The following is a 17474-nucleotide window of genomic DNA, read 5'->3' on the forward strand; positions in this document are numbered from 1 at the left end:
CAGCAGAAGAGCGATTTGTACATGATCGTAGATGGGAATAATTTGTTATAACCCACCAACATCACTGATAGAAAGATTGCTCCCAGATTCCTGCTCAGGTGTCTACGTGTTTGACTTCAACAGCAACTGACATGATGCTTTTATCCATTATTGCAACGGGTTGCACAAGAGCAGAGTAGGTGCTTCAAATCTCAGACTTTCCCCAGTTGGGCTTTCCTGAGCTCGTTGACTGGATCTCTCTAACTCTGTAAACGTTGCTACGGCACTTCTCTGCCTCAAGGCCGGGAAGGGCAAGTCTGTGCCCAAGGCTAGATAGAATGCTGTGAGGCCCCAAGAAACTGAGATGGATGGAGTAGACATGTTGATCCAACACAATAATCCTACGTTGACAGGGAACATAACTATTGGGTCTTTGGGATGCTGGAAGTACAGATCGTTGCTTCCAAGATGCGTTTCTCCCGGTACCGTGAGCCACGAGTTTGTCATTTATTAACTAGCCATTTCTAAAAATAACAGCGAGTGCTTGTCAAACCATTCCAATGTCATTTCAGTTGTAATCTTAAACACAGACTTAAGCATCACCTGCCCTTTAGCTTTTTCCTTTAAAAGTTATTTCCAAATTCAAAACTAAAGCAACACCTCTCCATAATTTACATTTTAAAACATTTACAAATTCATTCATTTCTTACATCTTTGAATTTTCTGTCATTCCTTTTCACTTAGCAGTTTATGTAAAATTTTCCTTAGACATTTAAAACATTTAAAATTTTTTTAAAAAATATAGATATATATTAACACTAACTTCTTTTTTCTTCCCACTGAGATGAGCCACAAATCCACGTCAGATACACATCTGGCAGGGCCTCCCCTTGCAATACAACAGCACACTGCCAAGAGCATAAAATGGGTCACTGTAACACAAGTCCTTGCCTCAGGGCAAGAGGTCCAAGTTTGCCCTCCCTCAAGCTTTTATCGCACATACATATTTAACAAGACCCATCAGATGGTGAGCCAAGACTGTCTTTTTGGAGAGGTTAATGGAACTACACAGATTCCAGAGTCCAAAAGGATTTGAAAAGGCCTCGCATGTACAGTGTATAACACACATCTGGCCGGTCTGCCACAAATTCACCACCATCTCCTTGGAAACAAGCCTTCGGTATGCAAGCGCAGCAGACGCAGCCATGGCTAGCGGCTTTACCCTCTATGGGAAAGGAGTCAGGTGGTGTGTCAGCTGATCGATGAACAAGTCAGCATTGTGGAAACCATGAGCTGTCACCTCCGCTTGTGAAACTCCCACAGGCTCCCTTCTTCACCAAACAATAACACATGACCACTACTTTTGCAGATTATTAATAAACTGAAACAGAGAGAAGAATCTTTTACTATCGAGGCTATAGAAATACTGCAGCAAATCTTAAGAAGGACAAACTAAGCCTCTCCAGGTCCAGCACGTCATGTTAGTCTTAGTGTTGAGCTGGCAAACCATAATTGTAGGCTCCCAGTCAAAGCGTCATAAAATAACCAGTTATTTCAGCCTATAGCGGCCGACTCAGACTGTCTGGTTTTATACAGAAAGTTTGGGAAACTAAAGCATAAATAACCTAAATTCAGCGACTACCATTTTGGAAGTGCTGCAGATTTAAAAGCGTATCGTCGGAAAATAAATTACATTAGCATGCACTACAAGCAAGGGCTTTTAAACAACTGTTGTCTCTTCAAAACCACGCTAACAGAATGTAAAAGGTCAATTCCTAAGTGAATGGTCCGACTGATCTCATTCATACTGTTTCCAATTATCATGCCCTTCACTGAACACTGGAATTTGAATTAAATTCCTTAAAAGTTCAGGGAGATGATAGATAATCACAATAAATAAATAAATAAATAAATAAATAAATAAATAAATAAATAATCCAACAATTTTATGAATGGCAAACCTTATTAGAGGTGATTTTGCTAGCACTAGTTCAGACATTCTACCTCTTTATTGAAATATCTGAAAAACTGGTAAGCGTATTAGTAGTTGTAGTAGCACTAGATGATATTACAAGTTATCCTTTAGTATGTAATGACAACTTGTTTGATCTTAGGAGGAAAATAGGGTCATTCTAAAAGATTTAACACCTTTCCAAGGATTTAAAAAACACCAGAAATTCAGATAAAGCTAGAACGTATTGTGACAGGCCGACGCCTCCCCAAGGCTATGCCCTATACACCGTGGAAAAGTTCCTGCTGATCATTATGGCTCTCTCACTAAATTAGCAGTAGGTGTCCATACTGAACGAAAACATCCTACGTGTGTGCACCACCATCACTTTTACACAAACCGTGACAAGGGGCGGGATTAAAAGGAGTTCAGATAGAGGCTTTGGACAAATTAGAAACGCAGCTCGTACAACACTGAAATACGTTCTCAACAGCTATGCAACGCTGTAATTAACTGGAGTTGTACTTTGCCTAATTCCCCTCCTGGACCAGAACTGCCACGCTACTCTGAGCTGCCACATTCCATTCCATAATTAATGGGGACACAGCAAAATCCAGCTACTCGGGGCCCTTCTGGAAATGAGAGAACCCCTGCAGCGCAGGAGGTAGGCAATAAGGTGTGTGTGTGTGCACGCACATCTGTGCAACATTTGGGTGTCTACGTGATCCTGTTAATTATTAAAATGTGATGGCGAAGATATTTTCTGTATTCAGCAAAAACAGAAAAAAACGGTATGTTACTCTTCTGAGATTTGCTTCACCCTTCTCTCCAGACAAAAGGATTTTCTTGCCAAAACTATACATCGAAATGAAGAAAAAAAAAATCTTGGATAGTTTTGGAAGGTCCCTTAAATGCCACAACCCACTATGGGCAGACAGCTGACAGTGTCTTGCGCAATGAGTCCAAGGCTGTGTAAGACGGCGACTTCTCCATGCGAGACTTTATCCATGGCAGTGTTTTGGCCTGGAATAAGCCGTTTGTATACACATGCCATGTGAATGTTACACTCTGTGACTGTAATGCCAAGAAGGAGGGAGATCCAGCAGGATTGGTCAGGCCCTGACAAAGTACCCAGAAACCTGAGTGGCCTACATGAACCCAATGATTACAGTGTGAACCACAGGGACTAAGGGGGAAAAAGAAATGGTCTCTCCAGGCAACACACTTCATTGGGAAACTGTATTTGTGAATATGTGGCTTAGACCTCCCCTTTTCCCCTTGCAATTTTCCTTCTCACTAAAACGCATCCCAGGGGACTTTGGTGAGAATGGTTCCCATTAGTGTGATGCAAAGTTGAATTCCACAGCTTAGTCTCCCAGTTAGCACAACAAAATGCCTCCCATCTTGAAACAGGCGTTTGCATCAAGTTTGATAAACAATAAATGCAAATTTTTTTTTTGGGGGGGGGGGGCAGATTATGAAAATGAGGAATGACAAACTATGCTTTATATTTGCCTTGGAGCACAAGCTTGAATGCAAAAATTAAACTGGTTTGGATGAAATATAATTATATAATGCACAATGTGAAATGTGTATGACTGCAAAAATGGAAATCTTATACAATCAAGGGGGTACACATATTTAAAAATGTTTCAAAATAAGAAAAGCCATGCTCAACAGCACTGAGCCATTTGCTGTACATTCCCAAATGATATAGCATGGTAGACCCCCTTATGCTATCTCAACATCTGCTGAACAGGAGTTTTCATTGTGCGTCTAAGTTGAGGATTAGCATGAAATTTGAGAGACTGAGCAAAAAAAAAGTGTCAATGTCGTGGGAAAGGTGGTTTAAGGTCAGACAGTTTGCCACTGAGATAAGATAGAAGTACAGGGGGGGAAGAGAGAGGGAGGGAAAAAAAAAATTTAAAAAATCACACAATCAGACTACTTGTATTATGAGATGGCCAGGTCTTTTATCCTAATGGATATTTTGTTTTTTTTTTTTTTTTTTCCTCTAATATTATCCCAGAAACATTGTTAGTAATTGCAAGAAAAAGCATTGCAAATGAGATACCCAGATCAACATAACATGCTGATGAGATAAGGCGTATTAACTGAATTCATCACTTAATCTGACATATCAGGCAGCTAGAAAAGATGTTACATAATCATATTTACACACTTTTTCAAATGTTTTTTTTTCTTTTTTTTTTTAATAAACAGCTCGAAGGACAAGTTCATTTAAAACATGGATTACTGTTAAATGTGTGAAATATAAATTGCACAATATAAGCTATCCTAGTAAGGAAATTGTTACGCTAATAACCTTTCACTGTCCCACAGAATGCCATAAGAAAATTTATGTTGTTTTGCAGTACGTTTTTACCAATCCGAAAAGCGACCTCCGTTTGTCGCCAAAGTGTGCAAGATGAGCCCCAAATCCTCAGGCCTGGCATTTCCTCTGAAAGGCTCATATCTGGAGCCATTATAGCAGCATCTGTGCCACTGACAGCTGCGGGTGTAGCCATGCTGGTTTCAGTAACTAACCCCAACAGTCACGCTGTGCCCATTTCCAGCTCAGTGTGAAAACGTGAGTGAAGCAGTCGGATGCCGCAACAACCAAAACACCACCTTTGCATACTGCATAGCACAAGGATTACCGGGGAAGCAAACAGCATCTAGCCTGAAAACATATAAAAACAGTCCTTGCCATCCATTATATATATATACATACACATACAGATTGATTTACTTGCTAAAGTGTATTATAGGGCCAAAAATACATGTTTTACAAAAATGAATACTTGACTGTTATGCTGTGCACCTCAGGGGTACCTCTGCCCATCTGCTGAGTTTAAGCAAACCTGCCTGAGCGCAGCATGAGTCTTCCTGTTCCCAGAAGATGATGCAAATCAACGTCACTCATCTGTTTACACCAGTCTGGGAACAGCACCTTCGAGACTAAAACAATCTCTTAATGCTCTGGGGGATTAAGACAGGGTCTGTGGGTGAGGAGGATGTGCGGGACAGGTCGCCAGGTCTCTTGGCCTGACGGAGAAGGTGCTTGTTGTTTACGGATCCCTGGAGCCGAGATGTGTTTGTGTGTATGTGTGTGTGTGTGTGTGTGTGTGTGTGTGTGTGTGTGTGTGTGTGTGTGTGTGTGTGGGTGCGTATGTGTATGTGAGAAAGCGTAGGCAGGGAGAATAGTTTCCCCTCAGGCTGAAAATGTCTGAGAGGAAAGAAAATGACAATAAAAGGCTTTCCTGGCGACAGAGCAGTGGAGATCTCCAGCTTCTCGCACGACACACGACTCGTGCTGCCTTTTGTTTCTGCATTCACTTTTCTGATTTACAGTCTGTCACCTCCAGATAGACCAAACAGAAGCACCCCATTCAAGCTGTTATTCACATTTATATGTATGAGATATAACTGTACAATTAATATTTTTTTATCTATACACATGCACCATGTTTCATTACAAAACAAACACATAATAGTAATTATATCAAAATGTATACAAATACATGGCAATTAAATTTCATACGATTTCCACATAGTTTTTAATGAATGTCCAAGAGGGACAGATGGGAGCATACTGGTTAGAACTGCTGCTTTTGGACCCAAAGGCTGCAGGTTCAACTCTGGTTGTGGTACCACTGAGCAACATACTTACCTTAAAATTGCTCCAATAAAACTACCCAACTGTATAAATGGGTAAGTAACTGTAAACAGATTATAACTGTATAACTGCTTTGGAAAAAAGTGTCAGCTAAATGAGTTAATGTAAATGTCAATACCTTCAGTGCACAGACATTTAAAGTGGAATGTATTCATTTAATTTAACTGCACACCTTCTGTTTTTTTCTTTGTACATATTGTACATTTGAAGTATACAGCACCACTTCATAAACTCCAGCTACCTCCTATACATGTAGATTTCTGACATCCTGATAGTATCTAATAGCATTAACGTTTGTAATTATCTTATTTGTGTACTTTCTGCATTACCTTCAGGACTGATAAGAGATAAGGTCTCTAAGCCCAAAGTGCATTAACGTGGGCCACTGTCTAGTGAGGCACACACACATGACTTGGAGGAAACAGGAAACCGCCAATGAGATTGCAGCACATGAGCCCTACATGTTGTCCAGCGACACTCTGCCCTTGGCCTGTGTGACTAAGGTCACCAGATAAGCCCAAATCCCCTAAGTACCACGTCTGCTGGAGACATACCATGGCCTACCCTACTGATCCCATCTCCGGGCTGGCCCGAGGAGAGGGCTATAAAAAGCCCCAGTGAGTTACGTCCCTGGTGACATGCTTCCTGCTTGTAACACCCTCCCCTTGTTCCCGTCGAGGGATGCATGCACCTGTTGACTGCTGGTTCGCTGCGTGATCTATGGTCAGTGCCGATCAAGTACCAGACCCTCTGATGCTCCCCTGCAGTTTAATATCATAATTCTCTCTAGGTGATCTGAAGGAATCACAGACTGTGAGCATCTTACCAGCCCCCTTCACTTACCTTGGCTTTTTGCTGTCTCATGACTTTGGAATACAAAAAGCAAGCTTTTTACATTCCTTTCCCTTCTTCTGTCTAGAAGGAATGCACCGGAATCACTGGCAGCACGGTTCAGACTCAAAAATCTGGACCCTTCCGGAGGAACAGTCAAGACCGATTCGGCCTATTAATGCATTTTATTATTAACAATTCAGTACAGCCTGTGTGGATTCCATTAAGAAGGTAGGCTATATCAAGGCTCTCCAAAGTTACATTAAAATACCAAAATGATGAGTGTAATTCAGGCAGCAGTACAATGAAAGAGAGAGCGATAGCAATTGAATATGAGCATCTATCGCCAATAAAAATCCCTGGAACACACCTAATGCCTTCCAATACATATTCAGAAATGATTGTGGGCAGGAGGACCTTGAAAATCAGCTATCCTGCAGATTTCTGTTCTTCTGTTGTTGTCCTATATAAAATGCAGAAACACGAGCAGAGAGCACAGTAAAGTGCACACCGTACAGTACAGTTGGCTTGATAATGAGCAGACCACACAGAAGACAGAAAATGCCTTGTCTTCCATGCTTTTAAGTCCAGGAGAAGCTGACTGAACATGTTCTTTCTGCTTTATCAAGGGCCGCTGACTCAATTTCAAACAGGCACTGTTGTTAATGTGCAAGGAACCACCAGTGTGACATTAACAGTACATTAACAAATGCCAGATTCCTGTTTTAGTGGTCATTTTCACTCTGTTGTTAAAGGTTCATTTCATTACTCACAAAGCAGTGGAGAAAATGAAAGTAAATATGTTTAAAATGCAGGGGTGCAATACTCCTTTATGTAGGCAGACGTAAACTGTGGCTAGTAAGGATGTGCTACGCTAGCTTGAGCTACCATCAGACCACAAATAAACATGCGCCCTGTTCCTTAAATGGCAGCAAAATGCTATTTTTCCCCACATAAAAATGTGTACTTTCATTGTTTCCCTGTCTAATTTTTCAGCGTTAAATATATCTGTCCAAACAGTTCCCTGGGACAAAGTAAAAATATAAATGAAAAGAGTGAAGGGAAGGAATTAATACATTCTTGGAGTATCAGAAAGTAGGCTGGGAATCATGCTATAATAACTAGCATCCAAACCCTTATACTGGAATAAAAGGGAATTACTGGATCTGCTGAACAGATCCCTTCTCGGTATGAACCAGGGAAGAAAGTTGACAAGAGTGCAACAGGCATAATGAACACATTTAATTACTCCACTTTAATCTGTCTTTGCTACCAAAACTGACAATCCGACATCTGGATGACAAACTTGTGAGGAGTTAGGGGTAGTCAGGATGAGTGAATGCATCCTCATCTGAGCTTACATGTTCACATTTGGCACTCTGACAGAGGGGTGGTGCGCAGGCAGTTCCATGGCACACAATCCTAAACACATGGTGTTGGCCATTTAAGATGCCAAGACAGCAGTGACAGCTGCTGTACATAGTGTTGCTAAGCTTCAACATTCCCCTGCTGCAGTTCAAGAATGGCGATAGACTATGAAAAAAAAAGCGGTTTGGGATCACTGATAGAATTAAATAACTGATGATCCTCTAGGGGAAATGTTGTACATTTACTGCTTTAGCAGAGTCACATATGGCATGGTAAACCTTCAACTAGTATACAGTCTTTACATAGAAGAAAACCAGCTTAAAATAATGATCTTGGTCATATTTGTCATTATCAACCATTTGTGTACGACTCATTGACTGACTCTGACTTTAAGCGGTAATGTCTGTACGGTGCAGTGGGTTGGACTGGGTCCTGCTCTCTGGTGGGTCTGGGGTTCAAGTCCTTCTTGGGGTGCCTTGTGGCGGACTGGTGTCCCGTCCTGGGTATGTCCCTTATGCCCTGAGTTGCCGGGTAGGCTCCGGTTCCCCGCGACCCTGTCTGGGGCAAGCAGTTCAGAAAATGTGTGTGTCTCTACCTCCTACATAACATTGCACTTATGTGACATTTTTCGCCAAAGCGACTTACACGGTTAAGGTTATAATTATTACACTCACCAGCATGTATCCATTCATACAGCTGGGTAATTTTTTGCTTTTTTTAAATGAAGCAATTCAGGATAAGTACCTTCCTCAAAGGTACTACAGTCAGAGATGGTGATCAAACCCACAACCTTTGGATCCAAAAGCAGCAGCTCTAACCTCCACACTACCAGCTGTCCTCACATTAGTCTCTTCCTAAATCTTACCATCTCCACCAATACACAAAAAGCTATCACTGATATTCTTACTGCAGCACAAGTATGACTGGGAAACTTTACAATAACCTGTAGTCATAACAAAAGCTTATCACCTTTCAATCATATGTAAATTAACCAGACAAAGCCTCATTTAATTCCAGCCGTCACTCAAACCTAGTGCAAAGTGATCTCCCCCCCCCAGCAGAATGTGTGGAAAATCCTTTCTGAAAATCCCCTGCTGAGGCTATAAAAATCTGTATCTAATACATCGTAACAATACATCACTCTGCACAATGGCCAACTGTAATGTTTTTAAGCCCATGATAACTGAACAAACAAGCATGGAAAAAGAAGCATCTGGAAGGCAATTCTCATGGCTTGTAAAACTAGTGATGTGAAAAAGCACACAGCAGACACTGTTTTCAAGCTTGGCTGTTTAAATAAAACATACATATTAGGTCATAAATTATTCAGGCAGAATTTTACGAGAAGGAGGCGTTGTGGCTACACACTGGCAGACGGATGAATTGGAAGGTCCTTTCATTTGGCTCCTTCCATCACCTATGTTACCAAGGCATTAATAATTAGGATTGTTGCTCAGTGGTGCTCAGGCCCCTATGTTAGCAGGAGGGTTCTGTTTACATGTACCGCCTCCCCCACCTTATGGCAGTAATACAGTCCTGAAAAAATCCTTTCAAAGATAAATACTCAATGCAATTAGAATGTGTTTCAATGACAATAAAAACTGTACGAATTAAGCTCCAAAACTGACACCCATTGATGCCAAAATATCACCAAATCCCATCAAGGGCACAGTTATTTCAAAAATTAACATAAGTTAGCATAACAAGGCAGTATCCCTTCACTGGATGGATGGAAGTGCTGTCAAACTGTGGCTAACTCATGGCAGAGGTATTAAATATTAAATAAAACCGTTCTTAAAGTCAAACTGGCGTAACTCAAACTGGCGTATCTCAGGGATAACTGTATTAAGCTCCGTAATAAGGTAAGTAGGTAAACGCTATGCTCTCAAACTGCAAATCTTTAGATATGATTACTGGTCGGCAGGCCAGGTTCTACTTTGTTCCATCACCGTGAAACAGTGGCTCGCACCCCCCTTACAGGAGTGTTTCTGAGAGTCCCAGGACTACCTCAGAAAAAAAAAAAAATTCAGTGTTAGATAAGGATCCCCTGGAACAATATGAAGGATGATTGAAATATTGAAGTACAACAGTTAACGGCTAATAAAGCACCGACACAATGTTTGCGTCCATTCACGTCCAATGCTGGTGTGTCAAGTAGAACAGCGAGGAGCATGCTATTAGACAAAATTTTTATCTGAATGAAATATTATAGATGGTGCTATAATTTTAGCTGACTTAGAAAAGCTCAGCCACAAAGTAAAAGAGTACCATGGCAGTCACTGAGAAAATCACTGATTGTGGAATAAATCTCATTTTATGTGTAAATTTGTTATTAATTTCATTCAACTGAAATTAAAAAATATATATTGTTTAAATAGAACCATATGAATAGAAACTTTATGAACAGGCACAATTTATCTAAAGAATCGGTAGCACTGGCTGTAGCAGCATTGAGGATCACTACCAAAATTTTGGAAAATTTGCCTTAACATCTGAAGGCCCCGGGTTCGACTCCACCCTCTGTTGTAGTACCCCGCAACAAGGTAATTACCAAAAAAGAAACAATCCAAAAAGAACACCCTTATGGACAATGTGTAAATCACATTGCATGCTGCTTTGGACAAAGGCCTGAGATAAAAAAAAATATGAAAAACTGGTTGGGTGAATCATCACTCAGAGGAAACTGAAGTCATGTTACTGAGACCATTTAGAGGGCATCACTGGAACAAGGCTCTGTTTGTTCTTCAATGTTTGCAGCCCTGAGAAAACAGTTTAGGTAAATTCTAGTAATTTATCTCCAGCAGAAATCAATGTAACGGAGGAAAATCACCGATGGGAGGAACAAGGGGTTGCAATTATTGCCTGACTTGTGCTGTGGATTTCTATAGGTTTCCAGCACACTGAAAATTTCCACATCTAGCAACTGCACAATGTTGGAGGTTGAAGAGCTTCCAAGAAAGGACCCTGTACTGTTGCCTTCAACATCATGGATGTTGCTTACCTGATTTAAGTTAAGTAGATAGCTGTGTATGTCTAAATAAATAAATAAATAAATAAATAGCTATTGATACAGAATGCAACCATGCGACCAGGTTGCTTCCAAAGACTTGTCCGTTTCTATGTCCACACCTCAGTCAAGGAGTATTTATTTTTTATCTATTTATTTATTTATTTATTTATTTATTTTCCAACAAAACAAGATTTTTGCATATCTTTCGAAGGACAGGTCAGAAAAGAGGGGGGATAGAAATGCGATGTAAGTTTGAAGAAGTGGTGAAAGAGCGCAGCTGAGCTGTACTCTCAATTTGAAAGGGAATTAATTAGTGATTGAAAGCGGTTTTATTTACTGCCATGACAACGACTGGGAGGCAGAAGAGCAAGGAAATAATCTTTATTTACTTTATTTATCCCAAAGGAGGTCGCAAACAAACCAACTAACACGAGTGGAGATTGCGGTGCTATTTAATCGCTGTGTAAATAGCGAATACATTGATTGAGCCTATCTAGTATCTATCTCCAGAGAACACACACACTTTGACTTATTATTATTAGAGATAAACGTATAAATTAGCCGTCCGTTATTGCAAAAGGCTAAAATGACCAGAGGATGATAGACTAGTCAGGCTGGGTATACTTAAATTCGTCACTGAAGAAGAAGGAGAAAAAAAAAAAAAAAAAAACTTTCTTAACATGTAGACATCCGAATGTAGTAAACGCGTGTGGAAGAACCCAGAGTTCCAGGGGATGAGTGGACCAGTTGCCGGTCCCGGTCCGGAGCGTCTGAGAGTCTGGCTCTCCCCGTGTCTTTTACAAGAAACCGGGGACGTGAGAGACCGGCCCGCCGGGATTAAGTTCCACGTAAGGAAACTGCAGCTGAAAGAGCGACCCGCCGAACCGACCCGCGTACGAACAAACAGCGACACTTACTTGGTTGTATCCCTGCGAACTCGCGAACGCGTCCAAGGTGCGAGAAGCTCCGGCATCGGCTGGGCGCTGCGTCGCTCGAGTGCCAGAGAGACTCGACTCTACTCCACTCCACTCAGTTCCACTCTGATCCGCTCCGCCCGGGGGAAGCAGCGACTCCGTGATGTCAGCGCGAGGGAGGGAGGGAGAGATGCGAGGGGGGAGAGAGGCGGGGGGGATACGGCCAGCGCCGCCACCGCCGAGCCCCTCCAGCCCCAGTTACGGCCCACACGCTCAACTTTCTTCCATTAGTCATGTCTCTTTGAGCGATAAGAAAAGCGCATACATAGTACGCATTCTTTAACACTCATTCAGCAGCGCGTCACGTAAGCCACCTTTTTAAATAAGTACAAGATATCCTTTTTTGGGATACTGTTTAATGTCTCTTAGACTAGTGGTAATGTTTGCATTTATTTGACGTTTTCCTCTTTATTACACTAAATGCAAGTAATAAGGGCTTTATTTTCCAATAAATCAAGAAAGAAAATGCAGTATTTTTCCTGGCGATCTGCATATAAAAAAGGACACAAATGAACGACAATGCTCTTTTCTTTGTATGTAAAATAAATCAAGTGGAGGGGGCATGATTGTTTATCGAAACCCTTGTGTTGATAACATGACATGCTGATACACTAAGTCTAAGGGGCCTCCCTGCTGTGCCATAGTCCGAAAAGGCTCAATCTATGTAGAATAGAATGCCAGTTATTCTGATATTATTATTATTATTATTATTATTATTATTATTATTATTATTATTATATAGTGGAGAAAATATATGTTTACAAAATAAAAAAATTAAACTGTTTTTGGTAACTTTCAGTTTTTAGGTAGTTATATATATGTGTCCATCTTCAAGCCTAGCGACACTTTAAGTTAAAAGCATCATATTTTGCGGACACTGTCCCAAATTAGGGACAGCCTTTTACGGGTCTCCTTCAACGAATGGAAATGCACAACCTTTTCATACAACAAGCATATTATTCACTGTACTGCAGTATTTTTGTGTTTATGCCATCATTTTTACTCCCACAGTAGGTATTTTATCTACTGGTTACTATGTTCTTTAGCATCAGACATTAGACTTCTATAGCACAATCCGCTAACCTCTTTTTTTCTACTCCCCTCTCCTTTAACAGTCTTAACCAATCACAACCCTCAGCTGAGGTAAATACAATATTACATATGAAACAACAGATTCAGTGCTATTATTCTTCAATTCAGTTTAATTCATATAAACCGACTTGCAATATTAAGCCACCTAGAATAATATAACAATGTTTATGTAGTTTATTTTATATATTGTGTGTGTATATATATATATATACACACACACACACACACACACACACACACACACACACACTTTCAGAACCGCTCATCCCTTACGGGGTCACAGGGAACCGGAGCCTACCTGGTAACACAGGGCGTAAGGCCGGAGGGGGAGGGGACACACCCAGGACGGGACGCCAGTCCACCACAAGGCACCCCAAGCAGGACTTGAACCCCAGACCCATCGGAGAGCAGGACTGTGGTGCGACACACACACACACACACACACACACACACACACACACACACACACACACACACACACACACACACACACACACACACACACTTTTACAGCAAGGTGATTTTTATTGTTGCCATTCAGGATGTCAGCTCATGGCAACAGGAGCTGGGTTTCAGATGTTAATAGTGTGCTTTTCAGAGTAAAAGCTATAGGCAGTGATCTCATCAGCTTATTTCTTTATTTCATAAACATCTGTGAGCCAAATGATCACAGTGTCTAGCATCCAGTGTGTACCCTGTTTCACACCCTGTGCTTCCTGGAAGGACTTCAGACCTCTGTGACCATGCACTTAACATGAGGTTATTGATACTGGATGAGTGACTGAAAGTATAGCATTAAAATACAAGCTGTAAATGATTGTATTTTAAAGTTATAGTACTGTTACATTGTGACCAAAATAAATAATGCAATTTGACCCCCTCAAATGGGAATTACTGAATACTGAATGATTTCATATAGCAAATATTCCTGTTTGAGCACTCGTCTGTAGCAAGGGTTCTTTTGTTAGGGATTATATATTCCATTAGTGTTCCACATTGTTTCTGAGTGATATTGTTGTACCTAACATGCTCTTTCTTTTATTCCTTTTCCGAACACTAAAAGCTAGAACATACATTCAGTACCAGCCCTGTTATTTATTTAGGTTGTTTATGCATTATGTCCTAAGAATAGCCTACCTCTTTGTGAGTTTGAAAAGTGACTCATATCAGAAATATCAATGTCTTTTCATTTCAAAAGATAATACTCTATTTTTAATACTTTTCAGAGCTAGAAATTATCCTAAAATTATCAAATTGTGATTAGGAATTACCAAAATTCTGAGAAAATTTTATGCAGCTACTCGTGTGATGTACATTGGTTCATATGGTGGAAAGAAACAGACTCACTGTACTTTAGAATTACGTGTCTGCATCTAAGTGTCTCTTTCTGCTAATGTAATGCACACATTGCATTTTCTATAAGCTGTATCGTGTATGTCACTTTGGAGAAAAGTGTTCGCTAAATGAATAAATGTAAATATACATCACAATCCGTTTTCTTCGGAATCACACTTTATGTTCACAATTCACTATCAGTATTCCTTTGTGTACTGTATTACATCATTTGATACAGAGTCCAGTTAAAGCTACAAGTATAATGTTCATGTACATAAAGATGACACCTCAAAAATGCTGTTTCCCACAATACGCTGTTACAAAAACTCCAAGTGTGATTTTTTTTAAATTTTTTTTAAAAAAAAGAAAACAGAAATGCACAAACAAAGGATTCTTGTAAACATATCTTCCTATTTTGTTATCTGTAACATTTCCACATGGAAACTTGAAACCCCTTATTATCTTCACTGTGCACAGAGCTAAAAATAACTAGACCTAAGCATTGTAGTTTAAGGCAGTGCCTATGTTTATTTACAGCCATTGTGTTTTGTGTATTGCATCATGTCTTTCATCCTTGTATTACCACTGTAAACCATTGTTGGCAAGTTGTATATACAGGTGAAAAAGAGGCCTTCCACACCTGTCAGTGCTTGGACCTTCGGGGCAAGAATTTTAAACCGTTTCTGAAAACAGGTATAAAATACTGGCATGTTGGTTTAAGTGTAGAACTGATAGTGTAGTGGCTTGAGCTCTTTTCTTGGGCTCTGAAGGTCATAGGTTTGAATCCCACCTCCAGCTGTTAAGTTAAAACCAAAATTATTGAACTATAGGCAGCTGGTAGTGTAGTGGTTAGAGCTGATGCCTTTTGCTCTGAAGGTTGCAGGTGTGATCCCCACCTCTGGTTGTAGTACCCTTAAGCAAGGTACTTACCCTAAAAGATTACCCAGGTGTATAAATGGGTAAAAAATTGTAAGTTGCTTTGGAGAAAAGTGACAGCTAAATTAATAAATTTAAGTGTATTATTCAGGTCCAAGTCTATTTTATTAACTAAAGTGTTCATAGAATGGGTGTGCCATTTGTGACATTTGCTTAAAATGACTGACATCTTAGAATAAAAATTAAATAACACTTGTTCTGGTCAATGACTCTGCCTATGAAGAAGGCCCACCTCATATTTTGCTGTTCTCTATTAAAATTTTATTTTACAGAGCAACTTCCATTAACATTATCCAGGTGTCTAACCTCTGACCCAAGCAACTGGCAGCTGGAATGTAAAACATGGCAGAGACTGGGCTAGCTTGGCCATGACTGGCTGCAGTTTTGCTTTCACTGCCCCCCCCCCCCCCCCCCCCCCCCAACCCCGGTCATCTTATAAAATGGCTTCCCAGACTCAGTAGGTTTATTTTGGATTTTAGAGGTAGACAGAAGTATGTTCTCCTCTCCAGCTGCATCTCTTTTGAGTTATTCATTCCTGGGGCATCACACAAGTCAAATGGAATGCAGACTGCAGTGAGCCAAGTTTGGAAGCCTACACGTTACCTTATCCGGCCCTTTTTGTGTGCAGGACGGAGTCAGGAGCTCTACTACAATCCTTTAGATGGGGGCGCAGAAGTCCTGGGGCTCTTATTTAGTCAGGTGACTGTAATGGAAAAGTTTCAATGAGGTTTGGCTGTTTGTGGGTCTCCTGAAGCCCTCACGTGGTTGTGCTGCATGAGTTACTTAATTAAGGCCGATCTTCCGGCATTTAAAGATTTGCACTTGTAATAAGTGAATCTCAGAGCAAGTTGTGTTACTCAAATCATGTTCTACTCAGCTGTGAAAGAAGTGCTGACATAAGAGCGAAGATTGTTACCTGAATAATTTCTAAGGGAGGGGGCGAATTGACATATGTGCCATTTTCAAACAAAGTGCTGTACTTTTGTCATAATTATAATTTTGCACACAGGGCAACTTGGAGCATTGTCAAGTTGTTTGCTAATATAGAGATATAAGTAAAATAATTACACTATTACATTTTCTGAACCGCTTGTCCCATAGGGGGTCACGGGGAACTGGAGCCTACCCGGCAACACAGGGCGTAAGGCCGGAGGGGGAGGGGACACACCTAGGACGGGACGCCAGTCCGTCGCAAGGCACCCCAAGTGGGACTTGAACCCCAGACCCACTGGAGAGCAGGACCCGGTCCAACACATCGCGCCACCACGCCCCCGTCACACTATTACATGGTTTTGAAAAAAAAAAATCATTGCAGAAGGAGAAAGCAGTGATAAAGTAAGACATATTAGGCAGCCTTTGCAGGTGCTGTCAGAATCACAAGACTGTGCTGCATAAATAAGTCAGCTCTCATAATTTCAGCTGCATATCATCATTTAGAAAGTATAGTAACCACCAGCAGTAGAAAAAGGAACCATCTTCAGAGGAATTGGTCTTGTCCTTGAGATTAAAAAAATTGCTGTCTGGGACATGATGTTGCTCCTTCAAGCTCATTAAGGTCCTTGTGTCAGTCTCGTGATCTGAACCACAGCCTTAAACAGTAACATTGTCTGTGAGACACATACCAAACAAAAATAATTCCTTTTGATAAAGAGAAAAGTTGCATTCACCTCCAAATGTCAGTATTTGCCTGTACCAGAATTTACCAGGTGTTTTTCAGGCACATTGTGATTCTATATTTTTAACAACAAAGAGCAACCATCAAGGGAGTGTAACATAATTGTTATTCCGTTTGTGTTCTCCGTGTCATGTTCATAGTCAATTGAATACAAAAAGCTGGTTTTTCATCCTGAATATGTGCAGATGTCATTGTACTCTCACTGGGTTCATGCTCTAAAGAGCTAGGTACATGTAAGTAATTGTCTGTTTCCTTTTCTATCAAGAAATAACTGGATAAGTATGGCAAATTTAAATTCCTTAACTTTTCAAAGTTAATAAACAAAAAAAGAGCTAGTAGAATCAGTAATTGAATTATTATTTCATTATTCTCTCATTTGCTATATCAATCATCCGTCTGACGCCTGTGAAGGTTGTCTCGTGCCTGCTTGGGGGCATTGCACCACAATAGCAAGATTTTGATCATTTATTTTCTTGTATTCCATGAGAAGCTTAATTCACACAACAGAATACTCTTTATGAGATAATGTAAGCGTTGTTAGACTGCAGTAAATGTGATTGTCTGTGATATGTCCCTTATAACATAACAGTGTTTAATGAAAATGTATCATATTTCAGAGGGGCGCGGTGGCGCAGTGGGTTGGA

The 17474-nt window shown here is 40.5% G+C and overlaps 1 protein-coding gene across 2 annotated transcripts in view; it reads right to left on the bottom strand.

Moving 5' to 3' along the window:
• Window positions 1–11851, bottom strand: part of LOC108924295 (SH3 domain-binding protein 4-A-like) — a 30440-nt gene extending 18589 nt beyond the window's left edge. For both annotated transcript variants that reach the window (XM_018735581.1, XM_018735580.1), the window contains exon 1: window positions 11736–11851. The gene's annotated coding sequence lies outside the window, so the exon portion shown is untranslated. The remainder of the gene's footprint in view (window positions 1–11735) is intronic.
• Between the last annotated feature and the right edge of the window lie 5623 nt (window positions 11852–17474).

Source organism: Scleropages formosus, chromosome 21 (assembly GCF_900964775.1).
Source record: "Scleropages formosus chromosome 21, fSclFor1.1, whole genome shotgun sequence".
Classification (NCBI taxonomy): domain Eukaryota; kingdom Metazoa; phylum Chordata; class Actinopteri; order Osteoglossiformes; family Osteoglossidae; genus Scleropages; species Scleropages formosus.